Raw genomic sequence first — 26,627 nt, forward strand, 5'->3', positions numbered from 1 at the left:
GCAGGGCTGCAGCTTGTGTCTGGAGTACTGAATCTTCAAATCAAGAATTTATACATGGCATTTGCTGACAACCAGGTGTCGCTAAATATATACCAGAATTTCAAAGGACATGGATTCCCCTCCCCCCCACCCCAGTTTCCATGTCTTTTCATTATTGAAACTTTCAAAGAGGTGGACGGAACTGAGCGAGAATCCCAGGTCTACACTGACCCATCCAGGGACCTTCGGCACGTTCCCCTTTTAGGCTTCTAGGGGACAGGAGATGTCATTGAACCCTATCTCTCACACAAGCATACAGTCGTTTCTCAATAGTATCAACGGTGTGATGACTGAAAACATACTGGGATTTCATGATTTAAAAAAAAAGAAAAAGAAGGGAAGGACTCCCTACCTAATGATTTCATTTATAACAATGGTTCTTTTTCTTAATCCAGTAACTCCCAGATATTTTATCTTCGCCTCAAAGGTTCCCAGGTGTCATGTTCCTGACCCGGACGCAGCCCCTGGGCACTGATACTCATTGTTGGCGTGCAGCTGAGGATGAATCAGGGGTGCAGCCTGGAGGAGGATGCCTGCTCACTGTCTCCAATACTGGTCGAGGTTCTGTTGCTCTGGGGACCCCAGTCTATTTCCTTTGAAATTTGAAATTTCTTGGGGAAAATCTAACCTCTCTTTGAAAAAGACAACCTATAACTAATTTCTACTACCTTTTCTTTGGGATTTAATCTTGAAAAACTAAAGCACCAAGAAAAAATGACCATCCCAGGTCAGGTACTTTAATTCCGCTCTACTCGCTTAACACTGAAATGATTTTAGTGTTAGTGGACAAACCTTAAATAAGGCCTTGTAGCAGTCCAATGCTCAGTGCACAGGAATTAACGAAGAGGTGACGTTAGACTCTGTCCAACAGCATGAGCGGGCTGGCCGCAGAATTCCAAGACATTCCTTTAGCAGGTCCAGAAATGTCAGAAACCCAAAGCAAGGGACTTTGCCTCCTGCCAATCCTCTCCCTTAAAAAACATTTATCACCAGAGGAGTGGGGTGGGAACAAACAAGGATCAGATAGTAAGTATTTAACTTCGAGGGGCCATAGGTCTCCACCACAACTCCTCAGCTTGGCTGCGGTAGGGCCATAGGCAAATACTTAAATGCCGGAGAGAAGCCATGTGCCAATAAAACTTTATTTACAAAAACAGGCAGCTGGGCTGACTTTGGCTCACAGGCCATGGTTGGCTGACCCCTGATGTATTTATTAACCATGGAGTGGTGTGATCTAGGGTAATATCCACACGTGGGCAGTCACTAAGGTTCTCCTCAACTTCCTTTGTGTTTTCTACATCCTGTTTTCTTTCTCATGATGAAAATGAGGCATAATCACTGTAAAAACTTACAGAAAAAAATAGAAAAGATAAATGTCATTCATAATGCCATCAGACATACCACGGGAAAACGGCTGGCTCACGGCTCTACCGGCTGCGAGCACTTTGCCTGATCCGCGCCAGGCGCGCGGCAGCGCCACGTGTGTGTGCTCCATGGAGGCGGCGGGCGCGTTCCCTCCGCCGCAGTTCTCCCGGGTCGCTCTTCCACTACTGCCAGGTGCGGTTTCACCCGCTCCCTGGTCCTTCAATACGCTGGCCTGTCTTCGCGTGCCTCGGAAGGGCGGGAACAGCCCCACGCTTTCCACCCCCGCAGTTCCTCCACCGTCTGCCGGAGTCCAGTGTGACCCTGCCTGGCCGCGGCCACCAGCCTGGCACCACATCTTCATAGCTTGTTTGGGCTTTTGTTCTATAAACTCAGGAACGCTATCATGGTGTAGGGCAAATTTACCTAACTCTCTTATTTGTATTCTATTTGCTACGCAAGTTTAGACTCAAGTTTTACTAGTTCCCAGCACAGATTGTTGGACTTGTTTTTTTTTGTTTTTTTTTTCAGGAGCAGTGAGGGGCTTCAGCAGTATCGTGTCTTCTACCTCGTTTGCAGTCAGGGGCTGGGGGGGTGGAGGTCTGGAGCACCGCGCACAGAGAGGGGGGTGGACTCCAACAACATGCCCCTCCCAGGTCAGGGGGGAGCATGACCCCGGAGAGGAGGGGGTGTGCGCCCCCCCCCCCGTGTGTGTGTGTGTGTGTGTGTGTGTGTGTGAAAACGTGTTACTCATGGTGATTCCTGAGGCCTATGTTCATATCCATAAGCCCTTCAAGACCTTCTTCACAGCTGGCGTGCAGTCCCAGCTCTGAGAAGCTCCGGGGCTGGAGGGGCTCAGGAAATGCTACACCACAAGGTGGTACCTTGGCTCTTGCTTATTTCCAGCTGAAGGAATTTGAGAAAACAGCACCCTTCTCCCAGACACAGGTCATAAGCCCTCCCGGGAGCGCTGCCCTCCCTGCACCCAGAGGAAGAGAGCATCCGTCTCTCTGAGGACAGAAATGCGGAGAAGGGTCTGGACAAACCAGAGCGGGCGTGCCGAGTTCCCCGCAAGGACCGCACCTGCCGTGTGCTCTCTGACCTAGCATGTCTGTCCGCGCAGGCTCACTCTTCATCAAGCTTCACGTGAAAATGTCCCCGCGTCGTGTACATTGTATATTCAGTCAATTTATATGCTTGTCTCCTGTGAACCTGTGTTTGTCAGTTTAGTTTTCAGACCCAGCCAGGGGCCGAAAAGGGGTGGCAGGACACTTTTCCCTCCCGGATGGGGCAGTATGACAGGAGAAGACGTTCCCGGGTGGGAGGAGTTTCAACGACCCTCCCCCCTTGGGTAAGGACTCCTCAGTTCAGACCATAACTCGGGCATCCTCATCGCCCACATCTTTACCATTGCCAATTTGGTCATTTATCTAGTCATCAGTACATTTACAGGGGATAATATGTAAAACCTGAGGCCTAAAAACGCAGGCCTGTGAATGTAGTGTGGCTTTCTCATTCGACCCTCTGCTCCTGTGCGTTTCTCAAACAAAGCTGACTTTATTCTGTTGCTAAAACGAGGTGCACTCATTGAGAAAAACAATAGGGTACCAGAACATGATTTTAGACACAAAGGGATTAAGCTGGATACAAAGATAAAGAATTAAAGCAAATGTAATAAGGCCCTGTTACTTTGTAGGGTGGAAATTGTAAGTTAGACAGAGATTTACTCTCAGGCTGGTGTGAAATGAATCGTATTTGCTCAGCAAATGAATAACACAAGGCAGCGGAGTGATAGCTTTTAATGCACAGACCATAATTTGTCTTAAGTATTTAGAAACCGGAGACTTGCAGTGGTGTCTATGAGAATACAGACTTGGCCACAGACACACCCCTTCTCTCCTCTGCTTGCACATCTGGGGAACAGGGATAATGACAGTCTGTACCGCTGAGCGGCTGGAAAAACAAACCAAGGTCATTGATGCAAATCCTGGTGGCTAACCTAGAATGAATGCAGAGTGAGTGTTGCTATTGTTTAGAATGGAATCAGTGAGGTAATTATAACTCGCGATGACTATGAAATCCTCGCAGGTGTTTCACTGACAATGCTGTACTTGCTCTCGTTTCTGTATCTGTGTAAAGGTAGTAGGACAATTATGCTAGGAATTACACCATTAATTCACTTCAACTAGACTGCCCTCATTAATACTAATTAGGGATGTTTGTGTGTAATTTCAATAGAGATTAGTGTGATGTTTATAATACCAGTGGGAGGGAAGAATTGTTTTGTTTTTTAGAGTAAAAGTGGACGGAGCTAATATGGAGTGAAGATGGAATAGTGGCTTCAAGCACTGTTACTGTTCAGTCGTGTTACATGCTGCCTCTTACCAAGGAAAATACCATCCATAGTGCCAGGTTGAAGGAAGTGCTCTCCAGGCTGAGGCACCAAATTAGTGTGGAAAAAAGAGCGAGGCATGGTGCTCATAAAAAGAAAGGAAAGAAGGAAGGAAGGAAGGAAGGAAGGAAGGAAGGAAGGAAGGAAGGAAGGAAGGAAGGAAGGAAGGAAGGAAGGAAGGAGAAAGTGGACGAGAGGAGAGAGGGGGAGGGAGGGAAGAAGGAAGGAAGGAAGGAAGGAAGGAAGGAAGGAAGGAAGGAAGGAAGGAAGGAAGGAAGGAAAGAAGGAAAGAAGGAAAGAAGGAAGGGAGAGAGGAGAAAGTGGGAGGGAGGGAGGGAGAGAGGGAGAAGGAGGGAAGAAGGAAGGAAGGAAGGAAAAGAAAGAAAGAAAAATAAAAAGAATCTTGAATCTGTTTCTAAAATGTTCAATCATTTGAGTCTGTCTAATAACTTAGGACACATCAATCATCTAAATTGTTTAAGCAAGAAAGCTCAATTTGGGAGGAGTGAGTGGGGGAGTTGGCTATTTCTGTTTTGCCAATATGCTTTATTATTTTCACAATCATCACCCCAATAAACTCCATAAAAAATAGAATCATAAGTGTCCTATCCCTTCCAGTGGTGAAATGATCTAAAAGGCTCCCCTGGTACAAAAATCAGGACTTCCCGAACTTGTCAGCCACCCTAAGAGTCACCTGTAGAAACACGTTCCCAGATAGTTCAGGGAAGCATTTCTATTGTGACTCTCATCATCAGTTTGGGGCAGCGCTTCCCAGCAGTCGTTCCCAGAACTGAGCTTGTACTAGAATCTTCTGGAGGTCACAAAGGGCGGCAGCAGCGATGTTGGATGCCCAGGTCCCACCCCAGGTAAAGTCAGTCATCCTCACTGGAGCTGCTCTGGCCAGTGAGCTCTTTCAAAGCTACCCAGATGGTGCCGATGTTGAGCTGGGGCTGGGAACCGCCCCCCACCCCCACCTTGCTACCCAGTGCCATCAGCAGACCTGGAGCCCCGGGAGCTGGTTCGAAGTGTAAGCCCCGCCCCAGATGCCCTCAGTGGCCATCTTCATTTTGGGGGATTTCTATGCACACTGAAGGCAGACAAGGCTGTTTTAGTACCTCCCAAAAGAACATGTGTCTTTCCACCCTGTCCCTCTCTCTTCCCATTGTACCACCAACAGAAGTAGTTAAAGTGCTTCCGGAGGTTGTTCCCTTTGTCCTGATGGCCATGGAAAGCCAACTGAAGAGGGATAGGATGAGGCCAACCTATCTGTTCCAAAATCATTTATTAAAGTATGTTAAATGGTGTACACTGCTCTGACCCAATCAAATGCCCCAGCACATTTTAATCGGCCGTTTCAGTTTTATGTCCCATAATCAAAGGCATTAAGGATCACTAACATTCACATCCGTGAATTCATTTAGACAGTTTTCTTTAATTAACGATAAAGACACTACAGTTCTAAGTACCAGACAGAATCAGGAAGAAAAACAAAAACTGAAAATAAGCATTAACACTATATAAAGAAAACTTGGAAAAGTGAAACACTTCTAAATAAAAATATATACCTGGCCTGGTACCTGTTACATATATACATAAGACATGGTATACACAAATATACAGTAATGTTTTGGTAGCAATACAGACCATGCATTGGTCCTTTTGTACACAGATGAAGTAGCACCATGAGCAGCACCACCATCCTAAGATGATAAACCAGACTGCACATACATTAAATGAAAAAATATATATGTATTTCATTTGGCCCACCCTGTAGCCAAGAGGTGTAAGGAAAGAGCTCTGTAAGAAAAATTGTTCCAGGAACTACATTCTTAATCCAATAGAAAAGTTCTTAAAAAAAAAAAAAGCACTAAAGTTGCTTCTACGAATACAGACAAGTTTCCCTGTTCGCTGAATTTGTCCTGTTGTGTGGCACATTGGTTAACACTGGGGAAATTGACCACTTAAGCAGAGAGAGACTGAAATGCAGGGTGAATGGCAGGAGTCTAAAAACACCAGATCTCTTGGTGTACACAGAGCACAAATGCCAAGTCGTCAGAGAACCAGGAAAGGATGGACAACTCTCTAGGCAAGCCATACATTTTCTAATCTTATAAGCTGATAATAAGCTTCTAATTGCTGAAATTCCTTAAGAGTAGGGTCAAACACCTTCAATAGCCTTCTACCTCCTCCCGGTCCTAACTTGATGTTCTGGTTACAAGGATGGAGGGACCCGCCGACATGCCGCCTGACCCACACTTTCTCTGGCCACACTGAGGAGACTGACCATGGGGCTGTGGGAAGACCCCCAAGGTGTTCTCTCTGGTGCTTTGGAAACGACCACAGGCACCAGTGTTTCACTCCTGATGTGCCACTGACTACAGGAAGGTTGTTGATGCCCTCCATCACGGAGCTCACAGACTCGAGGTCTGTCTCCTAGGCCTGGCCAGGTCACGTGTCTTCATATCCCTAGCAGCAGCGCATGCTCTCAGCAGCCTATATGAATGCAGCATCACCGCCAACTCACATTCACTGAGTCCCAGGAACACTCAACTCCCCTGTCAAGTCACTGCAAAGAAGCGATTTCAGATGTGGCTTCCATCCATTCTCCTTCACACGCCTTCCAAAGGGTTCTGTCTCTCCCCAATCGAGGTCTGAATTCCCCCCGTGTCTGGGTTTGCAACGCCTCCTGGTGTGATCGACTGACCTGCGGAGCGCTCGCAATGCCTCCTGGGTGCGATGGACTGACCTGCGGAGCGCTCGCAATGCCTCCTGGGTGCGATGGACTGACCTGCGGAGCGCTCGCAATGCCTCCTGGGTGCGATGGACTGACCTGCGGGGCGCTCGCAATGCCTCCTGGGTGCGATGGACTGACCTGCGGAGCGCTCGCAATGCCTCCTGGGTGCGATGGACTGACCTGCGGGGCGCTCGCAATGCCTCCTGGGTGCGATGGACTGACCTGCGGGGCGCTCGCAATGCCTCCTGGGTGCGATGGACTGACCTGCGGAGCGCTCGCAATGCCTCCTGGGTGCGATGGACTGACCTGCGGAGCGCTCGCAATGCCTCCTGGGTGTGATGGACTGACCTGCGGAGCGCTCGCTGCCGGAGCAGTTGGAGCCCTTCTCATCCGTCCCATTTTTCATGGCTCTGTTTGTGTCAGTGGACAACGAGCCCCCTTCCCCTGTCTGTAAACCACCTTTCATCAATAAAAATAAATAAAATTTCAACTACATGGCATATTGCATTCAGGAACAGAACAGGGCTTCAGGATTGCACAATCCTGTTTCTTACAAGATGGTAAAGTTGTTTATTAATACTTTGCCTCAACTTTTAAGACATCTAGCTAGGAGACAATAGTTGGGGAAGGAAAGGCTAAAAATTCTCTCCCTCTGGCTGATTTTAGTAAATCCATATCGGTTGCCGTTAACCTAGATGAGTCAAGAGGGTCCCTGACCTTTGAGAGTTAGCAAGAAATAGCCACCAACGTAACATCAGCCCTGGTTTGTCATTATTGACTCAGGCGGGTTGATCATTAATAGCTTCTCTTCACTGCTAGCTGGTTCTAGGACTTTTTTTTTTCCTTTTCCTTTTTCTGCCTAAAATGAAGATATCATCAAAGTCATGAAATACATTTGCTCTTTCCAAAGAAAAACTTTTAAACTTTGCTTAAATTTCCTTTTAAAAAAGCTGTGAAAGGTTGGTTTCGTGAAGAAAAAGCCACTAACTTCCAGGTTAACCAGAGGTTACTTGAATCCCATTCATGTAAGTAAGCCCTTGGCTGGGCCTACAAATACTTGGAAATGGATAAAAGCCCAGTCTCCTCAACAGGAACTGAACACAAGGACTGAGCAGCTGAAGTTACTCAAGATCAACCTCTCATGCAGCCAGAGCATGAGGGGTGGTATTTTTTTTTTGCCTTAAATTCCAGCAACTTCCTGTTTTAAGTTGGTGACGTTTGATACTAGCATCAAACCCAGCTCAGCAGCCACCAGAAGCAGCTTCAATAAGAATTTCTACCCCTATGCTATTTAACTGAACACAACATCAGAGAAACAGACACCAAGAGATGGGTTTTTCCAGTCTGATCATTTCTGTTCTCACCCCAAACACTTTGATAGAATTCCACATGCAGAGGTATCTTGGTGACAATCATTCCAAGTTTAGGTTCCTTGAGAAATCATAACTGGCTGGCTTCATTCACTGATTTCTGTTTAGCTCCCTAAGTCCTCAGTGGAAGAGAGAGGGCCAGCTAGCTTTTCCCTACACTACTAGCAAGAGTATAAGTCAGAATACTTGAAATATAAAAGTTTGTTTGCTCAACAAAGTGTTTTTCATAAAAAGTTTTTTAAAAAAGGAACCTTTCCTATCAGATTTTTTTTTAAATTGGTAGTGTTCTCTCCAAATAGGGAATGATGTAATTCAGTAAGTTCCTTGAAAACAATGGATTCTTATGACTACAGACCTATTTTTCTTAGAAACTGATGAGCATGCAAATGATTAGGATCTGCAACAATGAACATTGTACAACAGTCTGTGAGGTACGTGCCATCTGGTTGAATTAACAGTAACACAGGCCTCCGCAGTGTGAGGGGTTCCGTTGATCTCCACCCCCCTTTGAGTAGAGCAGGGGGTCCCCAGCCAGGTGATGAGGGGTGGCAGCCACTGCCGGGCACCCCCACCGCTGCCCAGGGAGCCCAGCCGTTCAGAGAAATGAAATGTTGTTCCTTCAACAATAGGGTTGGGACTTTCTGATCGGGTTTCCAAAGATTGCGAGGAAGCCAGATATGGGCGTTACTTCACTTATAGGAAGTTTCCAGCTAAAAAATGTTAAAAATTCCTTAGGCAATCTCTCTCAATATGTTCATTGCCATTTATTTTTCACAAGGAAAAAAACGCCAAGATGCAGTACTTTCCAAAGAAGAAAAGGATTAACATTTTCACTGCTGGCCAGATATTTCAATAGCTGGTCATTAAGCTTGGATGGGCACACTGTACACTGGGTTTTATTAACTAATCACTAGTAGGCTAGGACCCAACAGGGCAAATGGGCCAAATGACATTCAGTTAAATAATGGAACACTGGGGGTTCTCAGAAAGCATGAGATAAGCTTTTTAAAAAAGTGACATATAGTCCTGGCCATGATTAAAAACAAGCAGAAAAATACCAAAAAAAAAAAAAAACAAAACAAAGCAAAAACAAAAAACCACTCTGGAATTTTAATTCCTGGTTAGAAATGAAAGACAAGCAGTCACTTGTCTGACCATCTTTCTCGAGACAGCGCAGGAAATGAAACATCCTAATGTGTGCAGGGGAGGAAATGATGGCAATGGAGCAGGAAGCTTACAGAAGTAAGGGGGGGGGGGGAGATCAACAGTCTCTAGTTTATTATGAATAGAAAGAAATTTCCAGAATTTACAAACACCCACATTGTTCATTCCAAAGAGAGCTTCTGATTGGAAGGGATCCCCGGTGTCTCCTTCTCTGTACAGTATGTACAATGGAAGACTTTCATTTCCTTTTCTTATAATGTTGCTTCCATTCAGTTGCCAATTTTAAGCTGACACTTGAAAATATCCCCAGTACACTATACCCTTCTTCAGTTTAATGAACATGGCCTATTGCCTTACAGGAAAAATACAAAATTAAGATCAGTTCTTGTAAGGATCTCAGCTCAACACCAGGGCTATATTACAAGAGATAGTATCCGCAAATGTAACTATACAATCGAGAACCATCTATGGCACTATGATTCTTATATTATTTTTCTGAATTACAATCTTAAAACAAGGGTTGTACCCTAGTCTACTCTTGTTGGCCTTGTTTTAAGCATTTGCTCCACTCTTTACAACAGAACACCGCATACCTCAGTTCCACATCCAAAAAAATAATAATAATAATAATAATGTGCGCTGTAAGAAAAGTTACATTTTAATTAAAAAAAATCACACATATAAATCAAAACCTATGTTAAATATTTAATACTCTCTCCACCCAACGCGAACTGTTTCGTGTGAAATAATTTACAACGATGCTTTATCGCACACAGTCTCAGCAGCAGATGAAATGTATCCTGTAGATGAGAGGAAACCCATTCTCTCGTGGCATGGCGGTGGGCACATCAGCTCATGTGGCCAGCTAAGTCCTTAAGGTGGAAGTTTATGCAGACTCATTGTCCTGATGTCACAGTGCTTTTTTTTTTTTTTTTTTTTTTTTTTTTTTTTTTTGCTTGGCACAATAAAGAACGTGCAGTTCAGTCAACGGACTCCTGAGGATTGATAAAGTAAACAAGCTGAAATGGGTGCATCGTACCATCTACTGAGGAGGAAGATGTGAGGTCCTGGTTGTGAATCATGAAATAGTTAGAGTCTGGGTACCCATGAGTTAGAGGAGGATTTGCTGAGGTCATTTAGGTCTTCATTCTGAAAGAGAAAAGGAAAGATTTCGTCACCACAGGCATCCCAAAAGCAATCTGTTAAGGTTTTGCTTTCAGGAGGGGGGCCTATCAGATACATAGACGTCACAGGCACAAACGGTACTGTGTGCTTAAATGAAAAAAGTCAACAAACGGTATTTAACTTCTCTTTTTCTTTCAAAATGCAGGAGTTCAAAGCCATCACAAACTCAAAATAGTCAATATTAAGTCGGCAAACAAATCAATGTGATCTGGAGGTTTCTGAGGCTTAGCAACACAAAAACACACAATGCTTTGATGTTCTTATGAGCAAAACAAAACTGCACATCAGAGTTACTGTGCAAAACTAGAACAAAATAGGGCAAGCAGGTTGCAGTCACACTACGCTGAATCTTCTTTCAATTAAAAGTCACCTGCCAATTTTAGAATTTGCAGTGGCAAGACGTAACACTAAAAAATCTGAAGTCCGTTTTTATCACGCTGTTGTTGGACATGAAAATTTTAGATACTAAAGGAAACCCGAGCAAAACAGACCAAGTTAATCATTAAATTTAAAGAAGGATCTGATTTAGGTCTAGTAGAAATAAAGTATTTTTGGCAGCAGCCCATTTCTTTTAAGCAATTCAAGAAGGCAGACCTCAAAGGGCATGCTCCCCCTCCCCTCCACTGCGGAAACCCACCTTTCAACCTCATCAAAGCCTCTTGGGGCTTTCAAGTATCAACGCAAGAGAGTCCTTGTGACGTGCCTATGTTTTCAGGCATTCTAAAGCTCTCCATAAATATCAATATTTATAGAACGTCCTGAATAGTTAATCGATAAATACTTCTCAAATCAGTAAAAAGGTTTCCTTAAATACAATGGAGAATACGAAGTTGAATTCCACTCTAGGGCCCCGCTTTCTAGAAATGAGAAAGTGAGAAAGCTCCGTTTGTAAAGAGAATGCAGAGTAGAAAGGGGTGAGTTCCATGATAGATCCACAGAGGAGGGAAAGAATACTTTTTGCTGAAAATAGAAGGGCAGCACCCCGCTGACCCACTTGGCTTGGTTTGGAAGAAGAAAGTCATTTGGGGGTGTGGAAACGGGGTTTGTGTCTATGCTGGTTGCATGTTGCACCACTAGAGCTTAGCATGAGCGCTGGCGGAGAGCAGGTACCCGCGACGTAGGAGCTGGGTAGGGGCAAAGCATGCTCCCACGGAAAGCCCATAATGGAACAAGGCCCCGGGGGGTAAGGGCACAGCTACAGGCAGGCCCAGCGAAGACGGTGGCTTCGCGGGAGGGCAAGGCCTCTGAAAAGGGGTAGAAAGAGTTAAGTCTCCAAAGGCAGGTTGGGGCAGATGGTGAAGAGCCTTGAATGTCAGGTCAAGACACCTTTATCTGAGTACTGGGACAACAAGGACATGCTTTGTCCCATGATCAAAGTGCAGTGGTGATAATCCACGTCAGCTGCAAGGACAGGGATGGATTCTAGAATTCGCACAATGAAAATGTTGAGCAATATAACTGTTTCTTTTTGTTTTTTTTTCTCTCTCTCTCTCTCTGTCTCCTCTTGAAGCAGGGCATGGCTGGGATCAGTCAGGATTCGCTATGCACAGAATGGCTCAGGTAAGCTGAAATTTACTAAATGAGAACTCTAGTACTATGAGGGGATTTCTGTTTAATTTCAAAATATGGACTCTGCCCCTAGACAACAGGTAACCAGCCTATTGACCCACTTGTAAATAAAGACTTGACCTGGAGACAACACAGAAAAACAAAAAAGGACTCCAACCATACGCCTTCATTGCCAGAGAAACTAGATTGACTCTGAAGGCCACATTTTTTTTTTTTTTTTTTTTTTTTTTTGTATTTTTCCGAAGCTGGAAACGGGGAGAGACAGTCAGACAGACTCCCGCATGCGCCCGACCGGGATCCACCCGGCACACCCACCAGGGGCGCTGCTCTGCCCACCAGGGGGCGATGCTCTGCCCCTCTGGGGTGTCGCTCTGCCGCGACCAGAGCCACTCTAGCGCCTGGGGCAGAGGCCAAGGAGCCATCCCCAGCGCCCGGGCCATCTTTGCTCTAATGGAGCCTCGGCTGCAGGAGGGGAAGAGAGAGACAGAGAGGAAGGAGGGGGGGAGGGGTGGAGAAGCAAATGGGCGCTTCTCCTATGTGCCCTGGCCAGGAATCGAACCCGGGTCCCCCACACGCCAGGCCGACGCTCTACCGCTGAGCCAACTGGCCAGGGCAGGCCACATTTTATGAAAGGGTGAGACCAATAAACCGCCAAAGGTGAAATGAAGGACAAGTGAAGGTCACACGTTGCTGTCATATCTGGCTCTCCTCCAGAATACACGAGCAAACAGCTCAGCACAGGAACAAATCTGCATCCAGTTCCGTTCCCGCCCATGGCAACCTGCATGGGTGCAGAAGGGCGGGGCCTGGGAGCCCGGGGAGGAGACAGACAGAGCCTGACCGCAGTCGGGAACCTGCTGCTGTGAGGCTCTCCACACCGTCCCCGCGATTCCCCCCAAGTACCGAGGTTCAAGGAGCAGGAGATGAAAGCACCTAGCAATTCCACAGTGGCATCACTGCATCTGGTAGGAGTTTCCACCTTCCCTCCATACTCTTAGCATCCTGCCTTTCCAAGCCCTTTGTCAGAAATCCTGACCAATCACACGTCTCCGGCACTAATGGTACCTACCAGTGCCATCAGCTCGGGAGTCTACGCAAAAACGAAAGCAGCCGGGAGGTAATCCTGACATGCAAGGGGAGGATGGAAACAGAGAGCTCCAAACAGGCAACAGAGGTCCAGAGAAACTGACAGGGAACGTCTGAAGTTCAGATCTGTTTGTCTTTGTACAAGGGGTGTGCGTGCGTGTGTGCGTGCGTGTGTGTGTGTGCGTGTGTGTGTGTGTGTGTGTGTAAATATACATACAGTTTCGCTACAGAGTAATGGCATGGATTCTTGACAAACATCCCTCCGTGAGAACTGTCCTCCATCCAGCCACCTGGGGGTAATACTTATTCCAATCATGCAGCCATTGTTTGGGGCATTTTTGGAATGCCTTCTCAAGTTCTCATTTCTTTTTTGTGTCTGCCTTCTCCGCCTTGGCTATCTTCTTTTGAATGGTCTCTATAGCAGCCAGCCTTGGCCCTTGGAAGGCTCATTTGATCTCTGGAGACAGCCAAACAGCTTTGAGAGCCAAATATGGTGAATAAAGGGGCTGATTAAGCTGGGTAATGGTTCCCAGAGAGGTATTATCTAAAGCCAAAGGACTCCAAAACCCAAGTTTCCAAAACAGAGCTGTTCACAATCGCTCTGATGAGATTTGTTGGAAAGGAACTCTCCTAATGTTATAGACAGACCCTAGCGTGTGCTTCATGGACTCAAATTCAACTGCCAATATCCTCGCTTCTACACGCGTGGAACCAAGAAGCAAGGTAATCACTTGACCAGAAGCAAACATGTAGATCACACATTTTTGTAATTTAGGATTTTGTTAAAAAAACAAACAAACCCATCCTAGGCTCCTGCAGTCATTCAGTTCAACAAACATCTGTTGAGTGACAAATGAAAATGCAACAATAAAGACAATAATATGCGCTAAAAAGGAAGCCATGAGTATGCATGTGTTTAACAGGTTTTATATCTACAACCCCAACTGACTCTCACACATTAACCGGACACGGAAAAAGCAGAACGTTTCCTTGGAGAAGAGCTGTGCAAATATCAAAGAGTGATGCCACTGACTCCTCTTCTCTAGTCACATCTTTGGGGAATAACTTGGGAACCCAGAAATATGATGCACCTGTCCCGAGATGTAGCCGCAAGAAATCACATTTTTGACAAAATTTCATCACCACCTCAGCACCTATTGGACCCTCCCGTGTGTCTTCTTGTAAGACAAAACCCACCCAATCCCATTAACAGTAATGAAAAAAGATCATTTTTAAAGCATTATCCAAGAAGTCAACACTTGAGCAATGCTATCGGAGACCTGCGGCTTACGGCGGCATCGCTGCATCTGGTAGGAGTTGACATCTTCCAGCCCCCCTCACCTGCACCATGCCTCCAGGAGCTGAAAAGCACACGCAGCTTGTGCTGCTGTTCACGCTCCCAGCCCAGGGACCGGTCTCCACCATCAACATGGCTGCAGACAGCACCAGGTGGTGACACAGAACAATAGGGTGTTCTCAGTCAAAGCCACTGATCAAGTTTTTTCTCTTGTACTAAAATGCCTTAAAACTTTCTGCCAATTTGTTGAGCCCAGTACAACATCCCATATTTCCCCATGTATAAGACGCACCTTTTCCCCCTGCAAAATTTGGGGTCTAAAAACTGGGTGCATCTTATACAGTGGTTGTAGATGTTTTAACGTGCATTTCCTGCTTTTTTGCACTTGTTTTAGCGCTCGTTGTTGAGGACAGTGATTCGTCATCAGACACAGATAAGGACAAGCTAATGGATGGGAGTGTTGACAGTGATGAAAAGTTGTATGAATTTTATGATGAATAAAACTTGAGTTCAATTACTTTATGTAATACATTTTTTCCCAAATTTCAGGCCCCAAAATTAAGGTGTATCTTATACACGGGGAAATATGGTAGTTATAAATGCCTGGTTAGAGCATTACTAGCAATTTCTACTTTTACTGAGAAAATAGGAATAAAATATTGTAAGTTGCTTGGCTACTGTCATGTACTAAAATGTAGCCAGACAGTAAGTCTCCCTCAACTATCTGTGCTTAGGAGAAAAAAAATGATTCTAGCAATGACTTTTCTTCAATGGAGATCATTGTTTGAAATCTTATATTGTTGCCTCAACTAGAAAAATTTGTACAAATCAATTCCTCCACTTAAAGAAATGGGTCAAAACAGCGTATTTCCCTTTTTCTTCATGTAAACAGCTGTGACTTTAAAAGAAAATTCTTGAGTATAATACAGAAAGATTCTTGAGTACCAATTAGAGTATATTAATCAATGGTTAAAGAGGAGAGGAGAATAATATTTTGATCATGTTTGGATCTTCCCCATCTGTAAAAAAAAAATTAGTGAAGAGGAAATATATAAAATGTTAACCAACTTCTTAAGCCTTCGGGGTATTCCATCCCATTCCCATTATTCTCCGAATTTTGTGTAGAGGCAGAAAGAAGGCAGGTTGGTCACAGAAAATACCTCTGGCTTCCTGGCTTTAGTTTCCAAGAGCCTAAATCCTTAAGGGAACAGCCCCTGGAAAGGATGTGAGAACAGATATCAGTGGGCAGCTCTGTCCTTCGCAGGATGCTGAGCGTGGCCCTTGTGACATCTCTGTATAGCTTATCTTCACAGGTCTGCTTATTTCTCATTTCACACAACTTTTCTTGCACTACCACAAGCACCATTCATTTCTCCAGCCACCTCACTGATGCTGATGTAATAAATTTATGGTACCACTAATTTAGAGCTGACCCAGTCTTCCAGGATGCTTACATATTAATAAAACACCTTGTTTTAAAAAAACAAAACAAAACTGAAAACGTATTATGTTTTTAAGTGTACCCGAAATCTGGCAAATGGGCCTAGTAGGTTTTGTTTCATTTTTAAAATCATCAATATCAAATTTATGTGTAGTTCCGGTAGTGCACGGGTGTTCCTCATTTCAACATTCACAACCACGCACTCTCAGATGGATAAATGAGGCCAATGACCCACCTGATGGATGTGGAGCCCCCTGTTAAAGGAATTTCCTGGCTGCGAGCTTGGGTTCCACCATGTGGGTTAGATGGTGGCCCCTAGGGACGAGGCAGCAATGATCACCCCTGATCTGTTAGCTACAGGAGTCAACCAAGAAAAGAGGAAAGAAAAGCTACATCCAGAGCTTCAAGTGTGGGACATGGGGAGAACCTGTCTGCTTTTCACCAGGCGCCCTCCCGAGACTTTGGGGAAGGACAGACCCACGTGCTGAAAGAGCCTTGTTTTCGAGCCTGAAGACCATCACCACCAAACCTTGAGATCGGTGACATCTCACATCAGGACTGAACCCAAGTGAGAGGGAAGACCATGACGGTCGCTACTTTATGCTGAAAGGAGAAAGCCATGTTAGCTAAAGAAGGAAAACCACCACTTTTTAAAAACAGGCCAGCATTGAGCTGGGAAGACTTGGTTCCGTGATCGTAAATGGCAAAGGGGAACACAGATCAGCCAAAGCAGCAGAGCTGCTTAAATAGCACTTTCGCCCGGTGCAAGTCACATGGGAGAGGGCCCGCGAAAACAACGAGCTTGCTGGCCGGCCCTTGTAGCGTGCGGGGTTGCCAGGGAAGAAAATGCAGACGGAGCTGCCAACATGTGAGAGGCCACCTCGCTCCAGTTCTCCCTTTGTCCCAGTGAAAGGCCTCCTGGCTGGGCCGGTGCCTTCAGGAGACCACCAATGAAGAAATGCACACGTGTTAGGACCAGGAAAAAAGGAGAGGGAGTGGCCGAGGACAGACCAACATGAAGGCCGTGGGCTCCCGCTGAGGTCCGCTGGGGTGACTTCTGTCAGCGTGTGGGTTTCTCTTTCCCCAGCCACCACGGGCAGGAGGAGGGTCTGGAAGCTTTTCAAGAGGGTTAGGGACTCACGGAAAAGGGAGATTAAACCAGCAACAACAACATATGGTTCTCAACAACTAAATGGATTCTGTCAGTGATATATTAAGGAAATCTGAACAAACATCCAGAACTCTTTCTAAGCCAAAGAATATGCACATTGGTTATTTCCCCCCTTCTTTTTATGAACTGGGAACATGCCTATAAAGCGAGAGAATCATTAGTAAATAAAGCAAATGGGGGTCCACGCCATAAAAAAGCCCCCTTCCAGGGGTAAACTGAAATGCCTTCAATTTCTTTTCTCCCAATATTACAATAGGTCCCTGTCTAGCCAGCAGTCAAGGAAGAGACTCTTGGGAGAACAATCGCCCCAACATTTCAAGTCAGACCACATGCGCTGCAGGGACAGGAAGCTTGAATTTTCACAGAGCTCAACCCAAATAAACCTGCTTGCTACTCAAAGACGCGATGGTGATACACCACCTCATCTTCCCCACCTGAGTAAGACGGTCATAAAACCCAGTCTGTCTTCTGCTTCCATGGGACCTACTTCTGCAGGATTCTCCCTCAGAAGAATTACATTCATCCCCCTTCCGAAGGTTTATACTGTCACTGCATATCAGTTTGTCTCTGTTTGTTTGTTCACGTTCAGAAATACAGGACGCGTAGATTTCACCGGTCTGACTTTTATACAAAGCAGTGCACTGGAATTAAAGTCGCAACCGAGTTTACAAGGTGATGTAGAGACGGTTAAGAGCGTTTGCAATACCATTTCTGTAACGAGGCCAGAGGAAACCAAGCAGGCCTAGCCATGTTGCCTCCACGTTTTCTGTTCAACACTAAATAGATTTTGCATTCTTTGCCCACTCCCTGGAGTCGAAGCACAAATTGCTTCAAGAAAGCAAGTGCCTGATTTGACATCTGAGTCACTGTCTTGCTACCCAGTTGTTTCTTATCAACCATCATGAAGTTTTCTTCAATCGCGCAGGAACCAGAGGAGAAAACAGCTTTTGCACGGAGGCCCCCGGTCTGCAGCGGGCTGAGGTAAGGATCATTAGCACCACTGACATCACTTTTGGCAGCCAGAGAAAAGGGAAAACCTATGTTTAATCTATTTCCTACTCACCACAAGTTTTAGCTGGAGTCCCCGATAATATGGGTTGCGGTTGACTTTATGGAAGAATTTGGTAATGCAAGAAAAATGTACTGAACTGAACAAGCATCTTTACAAGCAACCACGAAGTCCCTCAGATGTGTGGCCCCGATCATCTTCCTGGAGGTGTTTTGGAAGACAGAACCATTCCCAACTGTTCCCAGGAAGTTCAAGATCAGTAGAAGACTTTCCCTACTACACACACCTAATTAACTTCTCCTGGAAGCTCTTATCGTAAAACACAAACAAAAAGGTTTCAGCCTATGTCTTTCCTCTTGCTTTGAGAAGAACAAGAGGAAAATGTTAGGAAGAATTTAATCCAGGATTCTTTGAAGTTAAGTAAGCTGTTCTTTCTTTCATTTTTTAAACGGTCTAAACTAATAAAAGAACGCTCTCTGAAACCAAATGAAACTGGGCATAAATACATTAAGTAGAGGGCAGCATGTTTCAAATGTATTTAACCTAGAATTTTTATTCGTTTTACCTTAAGGATTCCTGTTAAAGAAATGAAAGTCATAAAGATCTCTGGGCTATGAAAGCAATTCTTCAACAAAAGTTAGCGTTAAGGGGGATGGAAAACTACTTAGATTACAGAGGGCCACAGGTGGGACCTCTACTGAACTGGGTGATGTTAAAGATAAGCTATAATGTTGCTTGCAATAAAGTAATGCAATAAATGCGTGCCTCCCTTGAGTGGCCACTTACTGAGTGATATGTGAGTAAACTGTATGCAACTTGTGAACTCTAAAATGTAATTTAGAAAACAATCCAAAACAGGTTATTTCGAGAAGGAAGATGGAGCTACTGTGTGGCTGTTAGGTTTTTTTTAAAGCCTGATCAATTATGACTCAAACCTTAATTCCAAGTGAAAATTTAAAAGGAGACTAAGACAACTTAAATGAGCTCTTCCCTCACTGTTCTTACCTCTGTGATTTTGGGAAAGAGACTAACCCTCCTAAATCTCAATGTTTTCATCTGTCACGTGGGGGTAAATCAGAACCCATGTCATAGGGTTGTCACTGAGGTTAAATTTCTTACCACTGTGCTTGATACAAAAGTCCTCACACGTTAGCTCTTATTGTAACCACTCTTATCAAGAAAGAGGAATCATTAGATCTCACATCTTCTCTGAATACCTAAATCTATACCAGCCAAAAATGCCCTGATAGAACTGGCGAGCAGGAATAAAACCACAGACCAGATGACAGCCAAGGCCTGAAGCTGAAGCTAAGATGAGACTCTTTCCTTAGGAAGGGAGACCAAATTAATTCCGAGAGAAGGGAGGTCTGGAGAAAGTGTCACCACAAAAAGTAGTAGTCGTAAAGCAGAGACTATAACCCTGCGATACGATTTTAGGAAAAGACCTACCTACCTCCAGAGACCAGCACAAATTAAACATTAGGACAACAGCATTAGCATATTTTTGAGCAGCTCTTAAATTAATGCCATCTACAGAGACCCCGTGGAAAGGCCATGGCAACTGCCTTCCCAGAAGCAATGAGAAGAGTCGCTTGAAGCCCCCCACCCCTTTCTAAGTCGCTAACGGAAGACTTAGGATGCTATGTGAGAGAATTTACAAAGACTTCTCATGATGAGGCTTAAACGGATGTTCAGCGCGATTCTTGTGCACCATTTCCAGGTTCTAAAGCATGTTTCTAATTGCTGGGGGAGGAACGGGTGGCTTTTGTTTCCGGATTCCTTCCCCCGATCTCTCATCGGAAGAAACTGAACAGGAGCGTGACACAGCCAGCCCACGCTGCCCGAGGAACTTGATGACAAACTGAAATCGCTGCCAGATGCACACGTCTAATCGCTGGCAGCTGGGCCAGGAGGGAAGGAAATCGCGAAGATAATCTGAAGTAATTGACAACGTATACATCGCTGGCATCTCGAAAGTCTTTGAAGCAGATGATGGGACAGATTTCTAACTAACTGCAAACACTTCTTTATAGTCTCAGATGAGGAATCAAAATTCTTCCAGCTCACAGAAGAAGGGGGGTTGACCTTCCGCCCACTGACCCCACCGCTGCTGGTCCTTTGCTTTCATCTCTCAAGTCTCACTTTCACGTGGCTCATGTTCCACTCTCTTTCCTCCATTATGGGAGGTCGCAGCCCTTTTCTTTTTCATTTGGAAAAGTGGCGTTTTCTGGAAAGTTCCCTGATTAACTGGGTTAAGCATGCTGAGTTCAAATGCATCATGCTCACCCGGGTGCTGAACTCATTGCCTCGCTCAACTAGAAGCATCCTGAGGACAGCTGTGCCCAATTCTTAATCCAGAGGCGGTGACAGTTGTTAACTACAAGATCCTTACTGAGAACACTTATCAGTGATCCTGAGGGGATCACGGTGTCCAGGGGGAGACTTGGGGTCTGTGAAAGTTGACCCTCGGGTCCGCTGAGAAATGCTCTCCCAGCTGCCAAGCACCACACTACATCTCCAGAGCAGTTGTTCTCAATCTGCGGACGTAGCAACCATGCCTCCCCTCCAAGTAATGCCAGCAAATATTTTTGGTTGTCACAACTGGGGTTGGGGTAAGGTGGGAAAGATGTTTCTGGCACCCAGCGGGTAGAGACCAGGGACTCCATGGCATCCTACAACGCACAAGGTGGCCACCGGCAACAAGACAAGGACTTCTCTGGCCCCCCAATGTCAATGGTGCTGAGGCTGAGACCCATGCCCCGGAGCCACTGCCTTTAGCTGAGGAGATATAAGAAGCCACCAAACGTGCCTGTCCACGGTTGCTGAGGTCCAGCCCAGTTCCGGGGAAGAAAGAGTGGGAGGGAAGAGGCATTCCTGTTCTCAGGTCTTCCTTGATTTCTGACTGTCACCCACAGTTTCAGGGTCGTAAGGGTGGCCCCCCGCCCCCATGCTCACAGCCTTTCCTAATTTATCACTAATGGGAACTGCCCTCTGCGGTGTCCCGTTCCCTCATGACCTGCCCCTGGAAGACAGCTAGTTAATGTGGCTAGGCAGTCCTGGCCCGTGGTTTCCTCTGTCCCTCCTGAAAACAGGAGGCTCCTGCGTGCGACGCAGCAGCAGTGAGGAGAGAGGGGAGAGCCCTGGGCGCTGGTCCGGGGGGGAGCAGCAGCGCGGTGACCCTGCTCTGACCCTGGAAGATGGGTCAGCCCTGCGGGGAAGTGGATCTCATCGCTCCCAGGCCGTATCTTCGCCCAGCCTAGCCAGTCATTCCTGTCTGGTCCTGGACAAGTCATCTGACCTCATTTGCCTCCACAACCTAATAAAAAACGGAGAAAATACCTAGTCTTCAAGATCAGCTGCAAAACTCAGTGAGATAATAAGAGAAGGACATTATAAAGTGGTGACACTTTACTTTTGTGACTAGTGACATTAGTCATGCTCATTGCCCTCAAATATCTGGGAGCAAAAATATTTACATAAATTAAGGAGTAGGTCCCCTCTGTTCCAGAATCAAATTTTAAAAAATTAATCCACTAACTTTGCTCTCTTAAGAGGTTACTCCTACGTCAGAAGACTATTTCCTAAAGGGTTTTTTTTGGGTTTTTTTGCTTTGTTTTGTTTTATGCCTTGTGAAATAAATGCCCACCGTGGAAGATAATTTATTACAAAAAAAAAAAAAAAATAGTCAAAGACCGAGACAGAAATTCCAGTTGCTGTTTCTAAGTATCAGATGTCTTCCCAGAAAGACACTTTTAGGTCTGTTCTCCATAAACTTCATTTAAACTTGAAGAAAAATAGCAGGGTGGGGGGAAAGGCACATATACCATTATCAATGAGGGTACACAGGGTTCTCAATTCTAAAAATCAGATAATGAATAGAAAATCAGGTTGATTTCCAGATGGGTAAGTACAAAGTTTTTCAGACTGAACCATTAGATAACAGCAATAAGATGAGATCCGCTTTAAACACAGCCACAGAAGCTGTTGTTGCCTTCAACTACACAAAGGAAGCAATAGCTTGTATTCACTCTAGACCACAGCCGGAGATGCTGACAGAATGCCTTCCACGTAAAACCTAGCCACACAATGTTGCCATTGCTATCAAGTAGCGACAGGCTACGCTTAACACGTAGTTAACAGCCCTACGATGAACTTGGCTTAAGTATGCTCAAAAATGGTCTGACATTCTTTTTCCCCACAAAATCACATCACAGATGGGCAATGGCTTGCCTCCCTGTTTATTTGGTTTCTCCACTCTTTCCTGCCTTGACAACATAAGGAGGCACATGACCACAAAAATGCCCATGCCAAGTCGTAGTTCTTCAGAAACACTCCTCGGTCTTCCTGTCCCCCACTCTGAGCTACCCCCACTCCCAGACCATAAGCGATACCCAACAGCGCCCATCGATTTACCCACTGAGCTACCACAGGGCCTTTCTTCTTGGCTTCTCCCCAGAGAACTCCGAGTAGAAACAATTCCAACTGGGGCGTGAGAACTGAGAGCACCCAGGTCACTGCTCATTTCCCACCCTACTGCAGAGCAAGAGCAAGTCAATAGGAGAGTGATCTGAGAACCCCTGGACAGAAGTAAATAAGCACAGGCCCTTCACCATGGTGGCCTCTGTCTCTTCCATTGGCCATTTAGTGGTCCGCTGGCATTTCTTCTAGGACAGACCCAAGAAATAAAAAGAGAACTCAACCAAAATTCAACACAGAAAGTTTTATGAAAGTGAGAATTCTATAAAAGTGGCAAAGAGGATGGTACAATGTCTAACCAAAATATGCATCTGGGTGATAATTATTCAAGTCTTTGTTTTAGATGCTCCATTCCCATTTCGATACCATATCGGTGACTTCCACTCTATGACCAAGTCACCATATAAAAGGTTCACAGATTAGTATGAACAAAACAATCCAAGCAGTTCCAGGCCTGGTATTATGAGAACTTCCTTGGTCATGTGGTTATTGTTTGAAGTTAGAATCTTCATTACATGAACTCATGAAACTGGTTAGTAGCACTGAGGTGAGACTTGAGGGTGTCCTCACCCCTAAGTAAGACACAGTGTGGTGCGTGCAGAGGAAGACCCAGAACTAGCACATTCTGCAATATCCAGGGGAAGCAGCAAAGCTGTAATGATCCAAAGCTATCAAAATTTGTTAAAGACTAAGACATAAACACAGAAGGATGCTATCTAACTTTCACTGTACGCTCATGACTTCCATTGAGGTCAACAGGCCGTAGGAGACTGGTCCCCATTTCTACAGGAAGACAAACAGCCCTAGTCCAGGGCATGCCCTTCAGTTCGATTCATTCTGAAGTCAGTTTACAAGACCCCATTTTCCCCATCAATGAGGCTTCACAGCAGGCACAGGCCTGGCAACCTGGTGGCGAATTCATTCATTCGCTAGGCCTGACCCTATGCTCTGACCTGGAGCCGCAACCGGCGTATGTTGCTAATGGCTTTAGGAAATGATAGAGAAACGATGACATGGCCAGAGACACTCTCCCAGAGCTCATTCCCAAACCACTGCTGACAGCGTATGTCACACACAATTCACATGACCAATTGGGACAGAGTGAGAACACATTTCACCAAAGGCTACTGGATACAAGAGGGCTGGAAATCACCTGCAAGGCCCTTACTGTGAGACCCATGTGGCCACCAGACAGCAGGGAGACCCTAGCCCCCCCCCCCCCCCCCCAGCACCCTTTACTGGCACTCAGGCGCTGAGCAATCTCTCTGACCTATGGTTTCCTGGTACAATGGTGCTACAAGTGCCCAACTCACTGGGTCGTGACGAGGATTAAATGACACGGTGACTGTAAAACTCAAGGCACAGGCTCCTACAATTCAGCAATTATAGAACAATTCATTCATGGTTTCCGGTAGCAGGAAACCACCAGAAACCATGACGGGAGGGGGCAGGCAGAAAGAGGAACCGAAATGAGAAGGTAGGTGCTTGATGCGGACGCCCTCCGCTCTTGGCAACACTGCTGACGTGTCTGCAGCAGGGAGCTCCTCCAAGCTGCTGTCCCTGGGACCCCAACACTCACACTCATCGTGCGGAGTTCTGCCTGGGTTACCACTAGTTTACCACTGGGTGTGAAGGTGCTTCCTACTTGGCTTTGAACTTATCCTTTTAATAGTTGACCCATTATTTTAAGTCGATTATCCTTAGCAATTATAAAGCACCCTGAACTTCTGTCACCTGATCTTTTCAACTCCATTAGCTGAAAGGTAAGATCATACCGAGGCATGGTAGAATCATATCCTATTCCAAATATGCCATGGTATTTACTTTTCTGAGACTGTGATGATAGTTTCGTTTGATGAACACCCTTTACCATATTGTGCTTGAGGTTTCTCATCTTTAACTTTCTACTGTATTTATTGTAGTGTTTCATACACAACTCGCACTCAATTAAAAACTACTTATACTGTCTCAAAATGTGTCTATATGAAAATCATAGGTATCCACATACATATTCTAAGGTCCATATGTCTTGATTAAGGGTAATTTCAGCCAAAGAGAAGATGGGCTCTTATGTTTTGGGGACGTTTCTTTCACATAGTGCAGTGAGTAAAGTAGGCGATGGTTGCTAATCTTTTAATAGTGTTACCTCCTCCTTTTGATATATATATAGATATAATAAATATATTATATATATATATAAACTCAACCTAATTTTAAATGCCACAAATTAAATACATGACTAACAAAATGAAGGCATTTCAAAATTGATTATAACTGTTCAAATTATACTTATATCCTCCTCACTCCCTGAATATTTAAGAAAACCACGCCTGGGGTAAACATATCAAGTGTGCACGTGCACGCACACACACACACACACACACGCACACACGTGTGCTCACTCACAGATTCTCCACCAACAACAAAGCCAACATTTGTTCCACATCAGGTACTACGTTTAGGGGTTTTAATGTACATTGCATCATTTAATTCTCAAACATCCTGAGATTTTATTAGTATTCCTGTTTTAAAGACCGGAAAACCAAGGTTCAAAAAAGATAAATTCCTCAAGATCCCAAAGCTAGTAAATATGGCAACTGGAATTCACACCCCATGCTCTAGACCAGCAGTTCTCAACCTGTGGGTCGCGACCCCTGTGTTTTGGTCGTTGGACCCCCGCCGGGGTCGCGACCCACAGGCTGCTCTAGACCATGGACTTAAGAGACAATGCTATAAAAAGTGGGGGAGGGGGAAGCACCGTCAAACCCCTCAGCTAAAGGAAGTCCACTGGCATACACAGACTTGTTTTTATAAAAGGAAACGGGGGGGAGGGGTGAGCTTCTATTTACAGAGGGCAATGATACATTACATAGTGAAATGCCGTTCTGATCAGTCGGAACTAACTCGGCTAAAACCACATTTCACCTATCAGGCACCAGGGCCTCAGAATCACCTTCACTTCTGAGACAGTGTGCCAAAGAGACTGCCTTCCTAAAAGCACTCATTTATCCTTTATTACGTGCCCTCCTGCAAAAACTCTACATGTAAAAGCTCTCGTTTCCTGACGAGTCTGGACAGTAGAGGATGCAAGCCACTGGGCGTGCCTAATAGATTCTGACAAACACACACACAGAGCCAAAGGTAAGGGAGGCCTGGCATCCATCGGCCCGGATAGCAGAAACCCGTTCCCTCCAGGGCCAGGGGAAGAGCTGTACGCTCCAGGATATTTCTACCCGACAACCTTTCCTTCCATCCTCCCGCCCTTTATTTAGAAAGCCAAAAGAAAACCCAGAAGCGGTATGCTTACTTACAGTCCTAGGCCATGCGCTATAATAGGTCAAGAGAAGTCGTTGGCCATTAGAAGCCAGGAAAGAACAGAAGATTAAAAGTCAATCATACACAGCTGCCTCTCCCTTCCCAACTGTTTACATTCTTAAACATCCACTTTTTAAAAATATTCCCTCTGTAGATCAAAACAGGCTGTACTCTGAGGAGGGGAAAACAATGACATTAGCTTTAAGATATTATACAGTTTGTGTATAAACAGAGCTGAGTTATGAACATTATTCTAGTTGGACGCAACTGATCTGAGTGGCTAAAATAGAGAGCTCTAATTTTGTTCATCTCATAGATAGTCTTCAGAAAACTCTAAAACAAATACCTAACCTTTAACGTGACATATGTGTGTGTGTGTGTGTGTGTGTGTGTGTGTGTGTATGGTTTGTGTGTATACTCCCTATAGTAAGATACAGGATACAATTGGTTGAACAAATCAAAATAACCCAAAACTTTTTTTCAAGGTGAACTTGGGTGGCTCCAGACCTGGATGGCCCTGGATGCAGTTCCTGGGGAAGAGGGCACTTTGTCCCTTCATCCCCTAGTCCCTTCTTCCTGCCCCCGACCCCTTTGCTCCCCCCCACCGAATGCCTTCTCTCCATCAGTTAGTGTCACCCGTAAACACCTGTCAGTGTCATTATTGATCCTCAGCCTCAGAAAACCGGGTGGCCCCAATTCAACAACCACTTCTTTCTCTTCTTGTCTCCAAGCATTAAAACATTAATCCTGCAACAACAACAACAAAACAAAACTAACTTTAAGAGCATGGACCTCCCCCTCCCACCATCACTGATGTAATATAGAAATAATTACAACCAGTCATACTCTTACTTTGATTCCTTTCTTGGTTCCCAAAAGGGTGTGATGATATACAATATTTTCTAAGATACTGTTATGTGTATAAATTATACACTGCCAGAAATAGAGAAATGAGACATAAAGAGCATCGTTTTTATAGGGTATTGAAAAAAAAAAAAAAGATGACAGAGAAGGGAT

The 26,627-nt window shown here is 45.2% G+C and overlaps 1 protein-coding gene across 1 annotated transcript in view; it reads right to left on the minus strand.

The window, feature by feature from the left end:
• Positions 1 to 6,344: 6,344 nt before the first annotated feature.
• IRS1 (insulin receptor substrate 1) overlaps positions 6,345 to 26,627 on the minus strand; it is a 56,987-nt gene continuing 36,704 nt past the window's right edge. Inside the window, exons 2-3 of the mRNA XM_066346484.1 lie at positions 6,854 to 10,210; positions 6,345 to 6,476 (exon numbers count right to left, since the gene is read on the minus strand). The gene's annotated coding sequence lies outside the window, so the exon portion shown is untranslated. The remainder of the gene's footprint in view (positions 6,477 to 6,853; positions 10,211 to 26,627) is intronic.

The sequence above is a fragment of the Saccopteryx leptura genome, chromosome 7, assembly GCF_036850995.1.
Source record: "Saccopteryx leptura isolate mSacLep1 chromosome 7, mSacLep1_pri_phased_curated, whole genome shotgun sequence".
Taxonomy (NCBI): Eukaryota; Metazoa; Chordata; class Mammalia; order Chiroptera; family Emballonuridae; genus Saccopteryx; species Saccopteryx leptura.